Source organism: Carcharodon carcharias, chromosome 11 (assembly GCF_017639515.1).
Source record: "Carcharodon carcharias isolate sCarCar2 chromosome 11, sCarCar2.pri, whole genome shotgun sequence".
NCBI classification, from domain to species: Eukaryota; Metazoa; Chordata; class Chondrichthyes; order Lamniformes; family Lamnidae; genus Carcharodon; species Carcharodon carcharias.
In genome coordinates, this window is record NC_054477.1 from 81,746,398 (window position 1) to 81,759,146 (window position 12,749).

Here is a 12,749-nt window from a genome sequence, read left to right on the forward strand (position 1 = left end):
CAATGCAGTCTCCTCTACATTGGAGAGACCAAATGAAAACTGGGCGACCGCTTTGCAGAACACCTGTGGTCTGTCCACAAGAATGACCCAAACCTCCCTGTCGCTTGCCATTTTAGCACTCCACCCTGCTCTCTTGCCCACATGTCTGTCATTGGCTTGCTGCATTGTTCCAGTGAAGCCCAACGCAAACTGGAGTAACAGCACCTCATCTTCCGACTAGGCACTTTACAGCCTTCTGGACTGAAGATTGAATTCACCAACTTTAGATCTTGAACTCCCTCCTCCATCCCCATCCCCTTTCTGTTCCTTCCCCCTTCCTTTTGTTTTTTCCAATAATTTATATAGATTTTTCTTTTCCCACCTATTTCCATTATTTTTAAATCTTTTATGCCCCCCCATTGGAGCTATACCTTGAGTGCCCTACCATCCATTCTTAATTAGCACATTCGTTTAGATAATATCACCAACTTCAACACCTCTGTGTTCTTTTGTTCTTTTGTCTGTGACATCTTTTGATTATCTGCTCCTATCACTGCTTGCTTGTCCCTACAACTACACCACCCCCTCCACTTCTCTGCCCCCCACCCAACACCACCCCCCCTACCTTAAACCAGCTTATATTTCACCCCTCTCCTTGGATTCACCCAGTTCTGCTGAAGGGTTATGAGGACTCGAAATGTCAACTCTTTTCTTCTCCGCCGATGCTGCCAGACCTGCTGAGCTTTTCCAGGTAATTCTGTTTTTGTTTTGGATTTCCAGCATCCGCAGTTTTTTGTTTTTATAATTATTACACTAGCTGTCATCAATGAGGGTACATTAGCTATTGTGACAGGGCAGTACATGGTGCTGGGAGGAAGCACAACAGAGGTTTTTTGAGAAAATCAGAAATGTGTTGATACCATATGATATTTTAGCTCACTATGACCCAGAGCTACCTTCTATCATTGATGCAGATGCACCTTCTGCATGATTGGAAGCTGTACTCTTTCAGCTACAGATGGATGGAAAGTGTAGACCAGTTTACTATGCATCCTATTCACTGAATAGAGACTGAACAATGTTATGCAATGATAGATAAAGAAACATTAACTGCTATGTGCGCTTGTGAGAAGTTTGCAGATTATGTTCTTGGTCTCCATTTCAAGATAGAGACAGATCACAACCCTTAGTGACACTGTTAAATTCTAAGAAGATAACAAAAATGCCTCCATGAGTTCATGAGTTAGACTGAGGATGATGAGGTTTGATTCAAAGATAGAGTATGATCTGGGAAAAGAGCAGACAACAGAAAATGCTTTGTGCTGTATCTCACTGGCAAAGCCTGAACAAAGTAGCATTGCCCTCATCGAAAAGGTAGAAACCTTTAGCATTGACAACAACCACAACTCTACAAACAACAACTCAGCGACTGAATGAAATCAGAGACGTGCAGAAAGCTGATGAAGCATGTGCTCATGTCTGAGAGTGCTGCATTAAAGGATGGCTAGCATATATGCCTTACAACCCTATTCTCAGATGGTACTATGAACAGAGAGGAAAACTCAGCGTAGCTGGTGATTTACACATCTATGACAAGAGATTGGTTATTTCGAGAGTTCTAAGACTCGGTATACTGAAAAGATTTAACAAAGGTATTTGGGCATCACAAAATATTGAGCCAGAGTAAGATATTCTGTTTGGTGGCCAGGTCCCTCAAAGTCACTGGAAGAGATTATATCAGACTGTATTCTTATACTACTTATCGTTAGGAGACAAGAGAACTGGCAATGCCATCTTCCTTTCCATCAAGACCATGGGAAGATCTCAGGATGTATTTCTTTGAACACAGAGGTAAGACGCCCTTGATGGTAGAAGACTACTCCTCAAGATAGATAAAAGTCAAGCATCTGCAGGGCCACATTTCTGAAACTGTGATGACATTACTGAAGGAGAGATTTGCAATACATGGAACCCCAGACCTTGTAATCTCAAACAATGGACCGCAGTTTGCCACTGAATACTTTAAAGAATTAGCAACATCAAATGGATTTGTCCATATTACCAGCTCACTAAGATAACCTCAAGTCAATGGTGAAACTGAACAAGGAGTGCATACAGTGAAAGCATTGCAAAGAAGAACAATGACATCCAACTGGCACTTCTGACCTATTGTTAAACTCCACTCCATCATGTAAACTCCTCATGGGAAGGCGATTGAGGACTCAGCTTCCTACTCTCCCAAACACACTTATGCTGCATGTACAAACTGACGACTAGGTCAAAGTGAGGAAGAGGGAGCATGATTATTGTTCCAGCCCGATGTGGGACTATAGCAAATGTCACAAAGCATACAACTTGCCAGACATCCAACTAGGAGAGCCAGCTTGGATCTGAGACCAAGCTCGTTATAGACAAGTGGTTTGACAGACACCAAATCCTTAGTCCTACCTCATCCAAACAGATAATGGTATGGTGAGATGGAACAGACTTGCAATATTGGCCACACAGAAGTTACCTTCTATACAGTTGAAGCAGTCATCTACAAACCAAACAGACCAGAGATGCTGAATTCCTGTACCAATCCAGGTGACTACCAGACTGGTGAACCAGTCATCTGCCAATTTTCCTGCCCATAGAGCAGACTCAAATCCCCTATCCTCCCCAAAAGAGCAGAGGACCTGGAAGGTTAGACTAGTGAAACTGCCACAGCGATTGCCTCAATTAAAAAACAACAATGGAAGTCAGAGACTTGGAGGAGAGATGTAATATAAGGGGTTAATTCTAACTGTGATATGCTAATGATATAGCATATACATCATCACAGAAAGTGATGCAATGTCTCATGGTCTTGCTCTCTCTGGTAGATCTCATCGCAAGGAAGCCACAGTAAGTTGTTTCTTAATAAAGTTAATGTTTTCCTTATCTCAGCAGACTCTGTTAGCACAACAAGACCAAGAATATTGTAGATTATAGGTGATGAGGGCAATCCTTTGAGGAAATGGCTTCTCACCCCTCTGATTGCCACAAACAGAGCCACAAAGACATTCCAATGAGAGCCATCTGCTCACCAGTACCTTCACTGAGCAGTCCATCATCTGCTAAAGATATTTTTTTGCTGCTTGTACCGCTTAGGTGGCACCTTACAATACAGACCTTCCAGGATCTTTCAAGTGGTCATGGTCTGTTGTGTCCTTCATAGCATGGCCCAGCTTCGAGGAGTGACCCTTAAAGATGCAGGGTGTTGGATGTCGGAACTCATTCGAGAAAGAGGGGGAGCAGGACCTGCGGGAGGATGGGGTAGAGGATGCGGAGGGGAAACCTTCTGATGCACAAGGTGGGCCAGCTGAATGAGGAGGTGTCCAGGCCTGGGGCATAATAACAAGTCTTTCCGGAAAGTCATGATTTTAAGGGATCATCTAATCCAACATAAGTTCAGCTAAGGCCCGAGGAACTTGCCCATGGATGTGAATGCTCCAAATTTGTGCTGACACAAGGAACAATATCCATGCATGAAGATTTTGCAATTTTACAGTAATATAGAGCTGGATTATTGCCTGGAGTCTTCATTGTTGCCAGTGAGAAACTATTATTTTGTACACACTATTATTATTGGATAGCATAAAGTTCATATAATCATGTATCTCATGGTAATGAAAAGTGAGTTTATTTACAGTGTGATCTTAACTATGTACTGGTGACATCTACTTAACATACAGAGATCCACTTAGTGCTCAGACTGATGTGGTGCCCTCTGTTTGTTCTCAGATACTTCTAAGTAGTGCTCCACGTGTTGCCTAAGAGAAGGTGGAGTCAGCCTGCACATCTGGCTTTGTAGCTGTTATGACTGTGGAGGTCAGCCTGTGGAGGGACCCACGGGGACCTCTGCTGGGGCTATTCTGGCTGCATCTCTGCAAGGGTGGTCCTTGTCACTGGGCCCTCCTCCATAGATATTCCCTCTGTTAGAGGGGCTCAGGAAGTCTACAATGTTGATAGAGCCAGGAGAGGTGTGGCACCCTTATCCTCTTCTGGCACATTCTCAGCCCTCGGCTGATGCTTCTGATGGTGTGAGGGAGGCTGCCACTGGGGTGTAACTAGCATTCTCTCCAGTCACCCTGGGCCACCTGCCTGTCTGACCTGTCCAGCCTGCAAGGCACTTCATGTATCCCATGGACATCAATGCTCAGGTTTTGAACAACTGGTCCAGGCTGTGTAAAGTATCCTGAATCTGCACATGACAATACATTGCTCCTGTAAGCTTTCCAGGTGCTATTGCATATGGCTCTCCATGAGATTGGCCAGCCTCTCATTGGAGGAATGCATACACTTGAAGCCCTGAGAAATGATTGAGGCCATCTGCTGTATGGACTCATCCATTCACAGAACACGACCTGCACAGGGTCAGGGGTCAGGGAACTCCAACAGGTGGGAACACATTTGTTCGCACTGCCCCAAATACCGAGCCCCAATTTGTGTCTCCTGAGGCTCTTCATAGGAACATAAAACTTGTGAGCAGGACTAAACCATTTGGACCTTCAAGCCTGTTGTGTCATTCTGGAGAGTTTCTGCTGAGGATGGTAAAGCGAGCCAGGGAGTTTCCTGACTCGTACTACCCGGCTTGGGAGCGAAAGTCTGGGCCAAATTGCTTTATTGTCCTATAATAATTAAATGTGTCCAGGAAAGAAAGTTCTTCAACAGCCATGGGCAATGGGAAAGTACTGAAAAAGGTATTGAACATGTGTTCATTGTCAAGTAGTGTTTAATATTGTGGTTTGAACAAAAATCGGTTGGCCACATTGGCCAATTATAGCTTCAGCTCAATTTTGATAGCACTATACAATCTTGCCAATGAAACATCCTACCCAACTTGGAAAGAAGGGGATAAAGATCATTGTAAAAGAGTGATTTAGTGCTTAGACAAAGTAGCTTGGTCAAGTGACAGGAGGTTTACTGCTTGCTGTTGATCGTGTACATCATTTCTTGAACTGTACTTGTGACTATTAGTGCATTAGATTTTGGGTTCTGGAGCCACAGGTTCCTAAATAGGCAATTGAGTATTTGTAAATAATTTTAAGATAGTTTGGTGTATTTAGAAGCAGCAGTTTAGATATGATGCATCAGCTAATTAGACAAGAATAGTATCTGACAGTGGAGAACAGTTCATTAATCCCAGAGGACAAACGGACAGATGGCACAGAGTTTGTTGATCTCAGTAGCTTGTGATAGCAGCATTCTGCTCTCTAGGCGAAGAGTTAGGGAACTCCTCCCCCATATTCCTCACTCTTCCCTGGTTCATCTTCTATCTGGAGAAGGTGGCTGTCTGATGAGGACTGCCACCTGACGAGGACTGCCCCCTGTCTCCAAGCATTATTTCTAGGGGCCAGTAGATTATCCTATGTTAATTGCTTGTTTGAACCTTTCTAACCAATGAATATAGTACAGATACCCAAGATGGCAGAAAGGCCACCTCCCCTTCTTCCAGCACTGAGCATAGTTTACCTCATGCTGAGGGTCATTTCCTAGATATAGAGGTATGCGGGATGCCAGAAGGCTTCCTACCATCGGTTCAGGAATGTTTGTAAAGTCTACTGATCTCAATGCGGAGCAAGCAATCTTTGTGACTTTTGTCTACCTTGTCTTGTTCCCTGGCTCCTTAGAATTGCTTTTTTTTTCCAGAGAGAGAGAATAATACTGTGCCAGCTAATTCCATTAGAGTTCTATACAATTCTAAAAATACCATTATTAAAGCTCCCTATTTTTTATAGCTGCCCCTCTTTGAGAAGAAATATCCTTATTGATTTTTCACATCTAATTTTTAGCTAACCTAGTTACTTCTAAAGTACAAGTTTGTTTCCCTAATCTCTTGATAGCATATTGTAGATAAAACACTAATGCTACTAGAATTATCTGATTACGATCGACTTGGATTGACGCTCCCCACCTGCAGATCACCTCACTCAATGATATTCCTTACTTATTTCTAAAGCATAAGCTCATTTCCTTAATTTCTTATTCTTTTGAAGAAGCGCTATTAATTTCTAGGCTATTAGCATATAAGTACATACAATTAGTGCAACAGACCTGGACTTGAAAGATTCTCCAGCTCTCCCTTCGCCTATAACCATGTTCTGGATAATTCTTATATTGATTATTATTTCTCCTTAGCCTTCAATTGTCCCAACCCAAAATTTCTTTTACTTTTAATTTAATTTTACTCCCTCTGGCCGTTACCATCTTAACTGTCTTACAGGCAGTTTCTCTATAGAGTATGTGTCATTGCCTTGATCATTTAAAAATGTTTTCTTACTCTTCAGGCTATATTAACCATTTCAAGTCACACTCTGTCAGGTAGCTGAGCATGTCTGGACCAATTCTTCAGCCCAGCTTCGCCATTGGCTCCCACATGTTAGTTACTTCATATGCAACAAACTACTTCTGCACACTCACACCGGTGTCCCAATTCCTTCCTTAATCCTGTGTTGGAATTTCACATTCATAAGTCATCTTCACACGTTTCCATATCTATTGGACATGGTGTGCATTGAATGTCATCTTAAAAACTTTTATCATCCATGCTTCTGCCATTAGCCTGGAAGATCACAGACTCTTTGCCTGTGCTGAGGCAACCATTGATGCTTTCTAATACCCCATCGGATTTCGTGCTGTGTATCCTGCCAATCAACTTCTTCATCCAAGCCTTCACTGTCCACAAAAGGACACACCATTCTCAAGGGAAATAGAAATTTTGCCGTCACCATTGCATTGCATTTAGTTGTGCGTATCACACCACATTTGCTCCATCCAATAATCCTTCCAAAAAACAAAGAGAGTCTCTGTATTGATTGTAGCTGAAATATTTTCTATTGCCTCTAGAGGTCACATGATTTACTGGTGAATGAGTCCTAAGCATGGGTAATCTTAAGGGAGGAGCTTTCTAGTTGTGGACCTTGTTCAAGCTTGTAGCTTCTACAAGAGCTCTGTAATAAAGTTATCTGTTTCAAGTGTCCGGTGCACCAAGTTTATTAGAATTGGCGATGAGGATAAATAGCTCCAGTGCTGCACCTCGCCTTGTGAATGTGAGTACAATGGTTTTGAAGAAAGAAAGAAAAGTATACTCACCAGTCATGCCACGTTTTTGGCAGAATTGACTCTTATGACTCATCCATGGAAGACTGGAGCCAGTACAGAGAGCACCTAGGTTTTTATTTTGTGGCAAATGAAATAACAGCAGAGGAGAAGCAGAAAGCAATCATTTTAAGTGTCTGTAGTAGCAAGACATATAACCTCATCCACAGTCTGACAGCCCTGAATGTGCCCAATTCTAAATCTTTTAATGAGCTGGTAGACCTAATGAAGACACATTTTCAGCTGAAGCCATCAGTAATTATGCAGAGATTTAAGTTTAACTCCAGAGTAAGGGCCCTGGGTGAGTCAATCACAACTTATATCACCAAGTTGAAATAGCTGACTGAGCACAGCAACTTTGGAGATACACTCAATGACATGTTGCACGACTGGTTGGTTTGTGGCATTCACGATGACACCATTCAGCGCCATTTACTTGCAAAAGTTAACATTGATTTGAAGTGCCCCATGGAAATAGGCTGCTAAATTAGATAAACATCCTATCCCGAGGATTGGAGATCTGTACGCGAAGCTAGCCTGGAGGAAAATCCTACACCAAACTGGACATGAGCCATGCATACCAACAGTTAGAGCTGGACAGCATGTCTAGAGGGTATGTAACCATCAACACGCACAAGGGCCAGTATCAATATACACACCTATCCTTTGGAGTATCATCTGCCTGTGCAATCTTCCAAAAGAGCACAGAAAGCCTTTGCAAGGACTTCCCCAAGTTGTAGTGTACCTGGATGACATCCTGATCGTAGGATCAATGGAAGCCGAACATTCGGCCAACCTAGAAGAGGTCTTAAGAAGATTTTTGGAAGTTGGTGTGCGATTGAAGAAAGAGAAGTGTACTTTCCAGGTGACTGAATTCACATATTTGGGTCACCAATTGGATGCCCAGGGTTTGTATCCAGTAGAGGAGAAAGTCAGGACAATCAAAGAGGCACCCTCTCCTTCCAGTGTCACTGAGCTCATGTCTTTTTGGGCAAGATAAATTATTACGCTCACTCCTTGCCAAACCTGTCAACAGTATACACTTTACACTTATTATTGAAAAAGAACCAGTTGGTCATGGAAGGTGCAACAAGAAGAAGCCTTTGTAAAAGTCAGAAAGCTATTACACTCATCATGTCTACTAGTACATTATGACCCATCAAAAGATTTAATATTAACCTGTGATGCATCTCTTTATGATGCGTGAGTGGTGTTGTTACACAGGATGGAAGATAGTTACAAAAGGCCAATAGGCCATGTCTCCAGAACCCTCTCTGTAGCTGAGAAGGGTTACTCACAACTTGAAAAGGAATGTTGGTCATTAACATTTGGAGTAAAGAAATTTCATCCAGTGTCTGCATTTCATTATAGTGTCGGACCATAAATCACTAATGGGTTTATTTAGTGAAGGTAAAGCCTTTCCGTCGATAGCCTTTTCAGGAGTTCAATATTGGGCTTTGGTTTTTTCAGCATATGAGCATACCTTTATGCACCATCCTGGTGTGTATATTGCAAATGCAGATGCACTCAGTCATCTTCCATTACCAGATAGCATTGTACCTGCTCCAGGGCTGCAAGAAGTTGTACTTGTGCTGAATTTCTTTGACTCTTCACTGGTCTGAGAAAAGCAAATAAGGAATTGGACAAACAGGGATTCAATTTTGTCAAAAGTCCAAGATCAGGTATTGCAAGGATGGTCAAATGCACCAGTCTCTGAAACGATATGACCATTCTTTTCCCGTAAAACTAAGTTAAGTAGTTAAGATGGAATCTTGCTGAGGGGATCAAGAGTCATCCCTTTGCAATGAAGAAAACCACTCTTGGCAGAGCTTCACAGTGCACATCCAGGCACTTCACAAAATTGCTACTGTGTAGAAGGAGGCAATTTGGCCCATCATGTCTGCACTGGCTTTCTGAGCATTTTAACCTAGTGCCAATCTCCTGCCTTTTCCCCGTAACCCTGCACATTGTTTCTATTTAAATAATCATTCAATGGCCTCGTGAATGCCTCAGTTAAACTTGCCTCCACTACACCTCCAGGCAGTGCATTCCAAACCTTAACTGCTTGCTGTGTGAAAAAAAATTTTCTCACCTCGCATTTGCTTCTTTTGCAAAACGCTTTAAAACTGTGCCCTCTGGTTCTTGATCTGTACATGAGCAGGAACAGTTTCTCCCTATCTACTCTGTCCAGACCCCTCATGATTTCAAAAATTTCTATCAAGTCTCTTCTCAGCCTTCTCCTCTGCAAGGAAAACAGTCCCAACTTCTCCAATCTTTCCTCATAACTGAAATGTCTCATCCCTGGAACCATTCTCTAAACTCTTTTGCACTCTCTCCAATGCATTCACATCCTTCCTATAGTGTGGCACCCAGAACAGTACACAATACTCCAGCTGAGGTCTAACCAGTGTCTTATATAAGTTTGTCATAACCTCCCTGCTCTTGTACTCTATACCCCTATTAATGGATTCTTTAGAAACAGCCCTCTGAACCTGTCCTGCCACCTTTAATGACTTACGTACATATATACCCAGGTGTCTCTGCTCCTGCACACTCATTTCAAGGTGAAGATGCTCGTGTGAAGCTATGTCTGGTGGTCAGGCATAGACAGTGATATAGAAAGAATGGTCAGTGTCCGCAACAGCGGAAGCTGCCTATTTCAGCTCCACTGTTTCCATGGGAGCGGCCTGGTCGACCCTGGGTTACACTACATATAGACCGAGTAGGTTCATTTTTAGGTACCATGTTTTTATTGATCATCGATATACATTCTAAGTTGATGGATGTGTATATGAAGTTAGAACGCTGACATTGTGTGCAACTACTGAAAAGCTGCACCAATGTTTTAGTAGACATGGCCTACCGGAAGTCATTGTTTCAGATAACAGTACTGCTTTCACTAGTAGGGAATTTCAGAGATTCATGAGCTTAAATGGAATTAAACGTATTAAAACAGCACCATATCATCCTTCATCCAATGGGTTAGCAGAAAGAACAGAGCAAACTTTCAAATCAGGAATGAAGAAGCTATCCGAAGGAACGTTAGAAACACAAATTTCATGTTTTCTTCTCAACTATCGTACAACTCCACAAGCACCTACAGGTTCAACACTGTCTGAATTACCAAGGAAACACCGCTTTCGTACAAGGTTAAGTCTGGTGTTTCCTAAATAAGAGGGGAAGGTAGAGAAGAACCAGAGTAGTCAGGAATTGAATCACGAAATTCCAAGCAAAGCTCAAAGATTTACTGTGGGAGACAGTTTACATGCGGAATTTTGGAAATGGTCCTAGTTGGGTTCCTGGTATAATTGTCTCAGAAACTGGGCCCTTGTCATTCCAAGTGGAATTGGAAGACCAGATTCTTTGAAAACACGTCGATCATCTAAGGGGTAGAGAAACATTCCAACAACCAGCTATTCTGCCTGTAATTGATGTTGAACTTTTAATCCCTGAGGTGACAGATTGACCTAGAATAGACATACCTGATGTCTTTGTTGAATTACTTAATTCTGAACTGCCATTTTCTAAGGATGCCCCTGATGCAGCAGTGCCTGATCATGTTGATCTAGTGGGATAATCTCAAGCCGTAGAGCTATGCTGCTCTAACCAAATTAGAAAACCACCTCAGAGACAAAATCTATAATCACATGACCTGTGTACATATGTACATGTTATGGTTAAGATATTCTTTGTAAACAAGAAATGTAAAAAAAAACTAAAGGGGGTGGAAATATTGTGATTGTAAGTAAAACCTTTCCTACTGCCTTTAGGGGGCATGTGATTCTACTGATGAATGAGCCCTAAGCATGAGTAATCTTAGGGGTGGAGCTTTCTAGTCGTAGACCTGGTTCAAGTGTGTAACTTCTACAAGAGCTCTGTAATAAAGTTATCTGTTTCAAGTAAGAAACCTGTCCATTACATCAAGTTTATTACTGTCTCTATCTCAAGATCTTTGCTTATTCTCCCCTTCATGGTCCCAATATCATGGGTGGTGGCCAGACTATCAAATTCAGCTCTCTTAAAATGTTCAAAGGCAAGGACACAAATATCTCCAAGAGAAACTTGTCTACTTATTGGTCTCATCTACACTTTCCTTTCACTAGAACATATATCAATACTAAATTGATATATTCTCAGGGTGAGATATTCCAATTCTCATCTGGTATTGTCTTTACTCCTAACTCTATCTCCTACCCTCAATCACTTCCCCATACTGTTTTACATACGCCAAAGTTAACATTTCATTCATGAGCCCTGGAGAAACTTTACAGTCCAATATAATGTGTTCATAACAGAAATTAAACATTTTCACTTGATTCCAGGCAGTACCATATTTTGCTTGCTTGTTCATTCTTTTAAATAACATTTTATTTTCTCAAAAGTAACCCACATAGTATACTTGGCTTTTTTTTAAAGTTTAAAATCATCAAAATTCAAATAGCAGTGTTGTTGGGCTGACAGGTTTTGTTAGTGTTCAATTTATTTCTTCCCAGAACGAACTTTCTCTTTAGATACACAGAAACCACCTAGTCTGTTTTTCCATTAGCTTTTATGAAAAATAAAATTTGTTTATCCTTCAGGTAAATTTCCCTTTGAATGCTTGAAATAGAAACTCATACCAATTTATTTCATCAATTCCAACTTCAGAAATAATTCTGCCCAGGCTTGGTGGTTTTAAATGGTATTTTTACATCAAGCAAGCAATTTAGAGGTAACTTTCATATCTCTCCTGCTCAAATGCTTGGTTTCAAAAGAAAATGAATGGCAGCAAATGTCCTGAATGGTTAAAGCCAAGTCTTTGAAAGGAAAAGCCTTTAGTCCAAATTTGTCACCATGTTGTGCTTTAATTTTCCAAACTGCTCAGTTCACTTGGAGCTGGAAGCCATCATCACCTGTTTCCAAAAAAATGACAAATAATCTGATTGATGGCCCAATGAGTAATCTGTCCAATCATATTTGTAAGTTTAGAAATTCAAAATTTAGCAATGTCCAAGATATGCCTTTAATAAGATGCAAGTTGTGTGGTGAATTTTTTAAAATGTAGCTGTCAGCAGGAAGGGTTAATTGGGGTGGGGGGAGTGCTGGTGTTGGTGGAGAAAACTCTGCACATAATTGTGTCACTTTATGTAATTTTTCAAAAAAAATTTCTTTATTCAAAAAACCCAAATTCCATTTTAAACTTGCCTTGTTAAATTCTTTTGTTATCTTCTCTTCAACTTTGCTCAAGTTTAGATTAAATTCCAATTGTTTCAAAATCTTTTACATTAGATATGCCATAGGCAAGATGTTAATAAACCTCAAATTCACTATCCCTGAATTGTCAGTAGTGAATGTTGGTCAAGATGCAACAATGTCTAGGAAATCAAAACAGTGAGTGTGCTAACAGGAGATCATTAGTGAGCTCATATTCTAAATGGGATGACCTTGATACAAAGGCAATACATGCATCTCTGAGGCTAAGAATTCCTAACCTATTGAAACCTCTATCTTATCAAGGCTTCCGTTGTGTCACGGCCATCCGTGCATTCCCATGCAGGGCCTTGCACCTCTCTGCTGGGGTGTTGCCTCACCTCTTCTTTGCCTTCATCATCAGACTTGCTGTCTGGCATCTCTTCTTCCTCAAAGGCATCCCCTCTCTGAATGGCGAG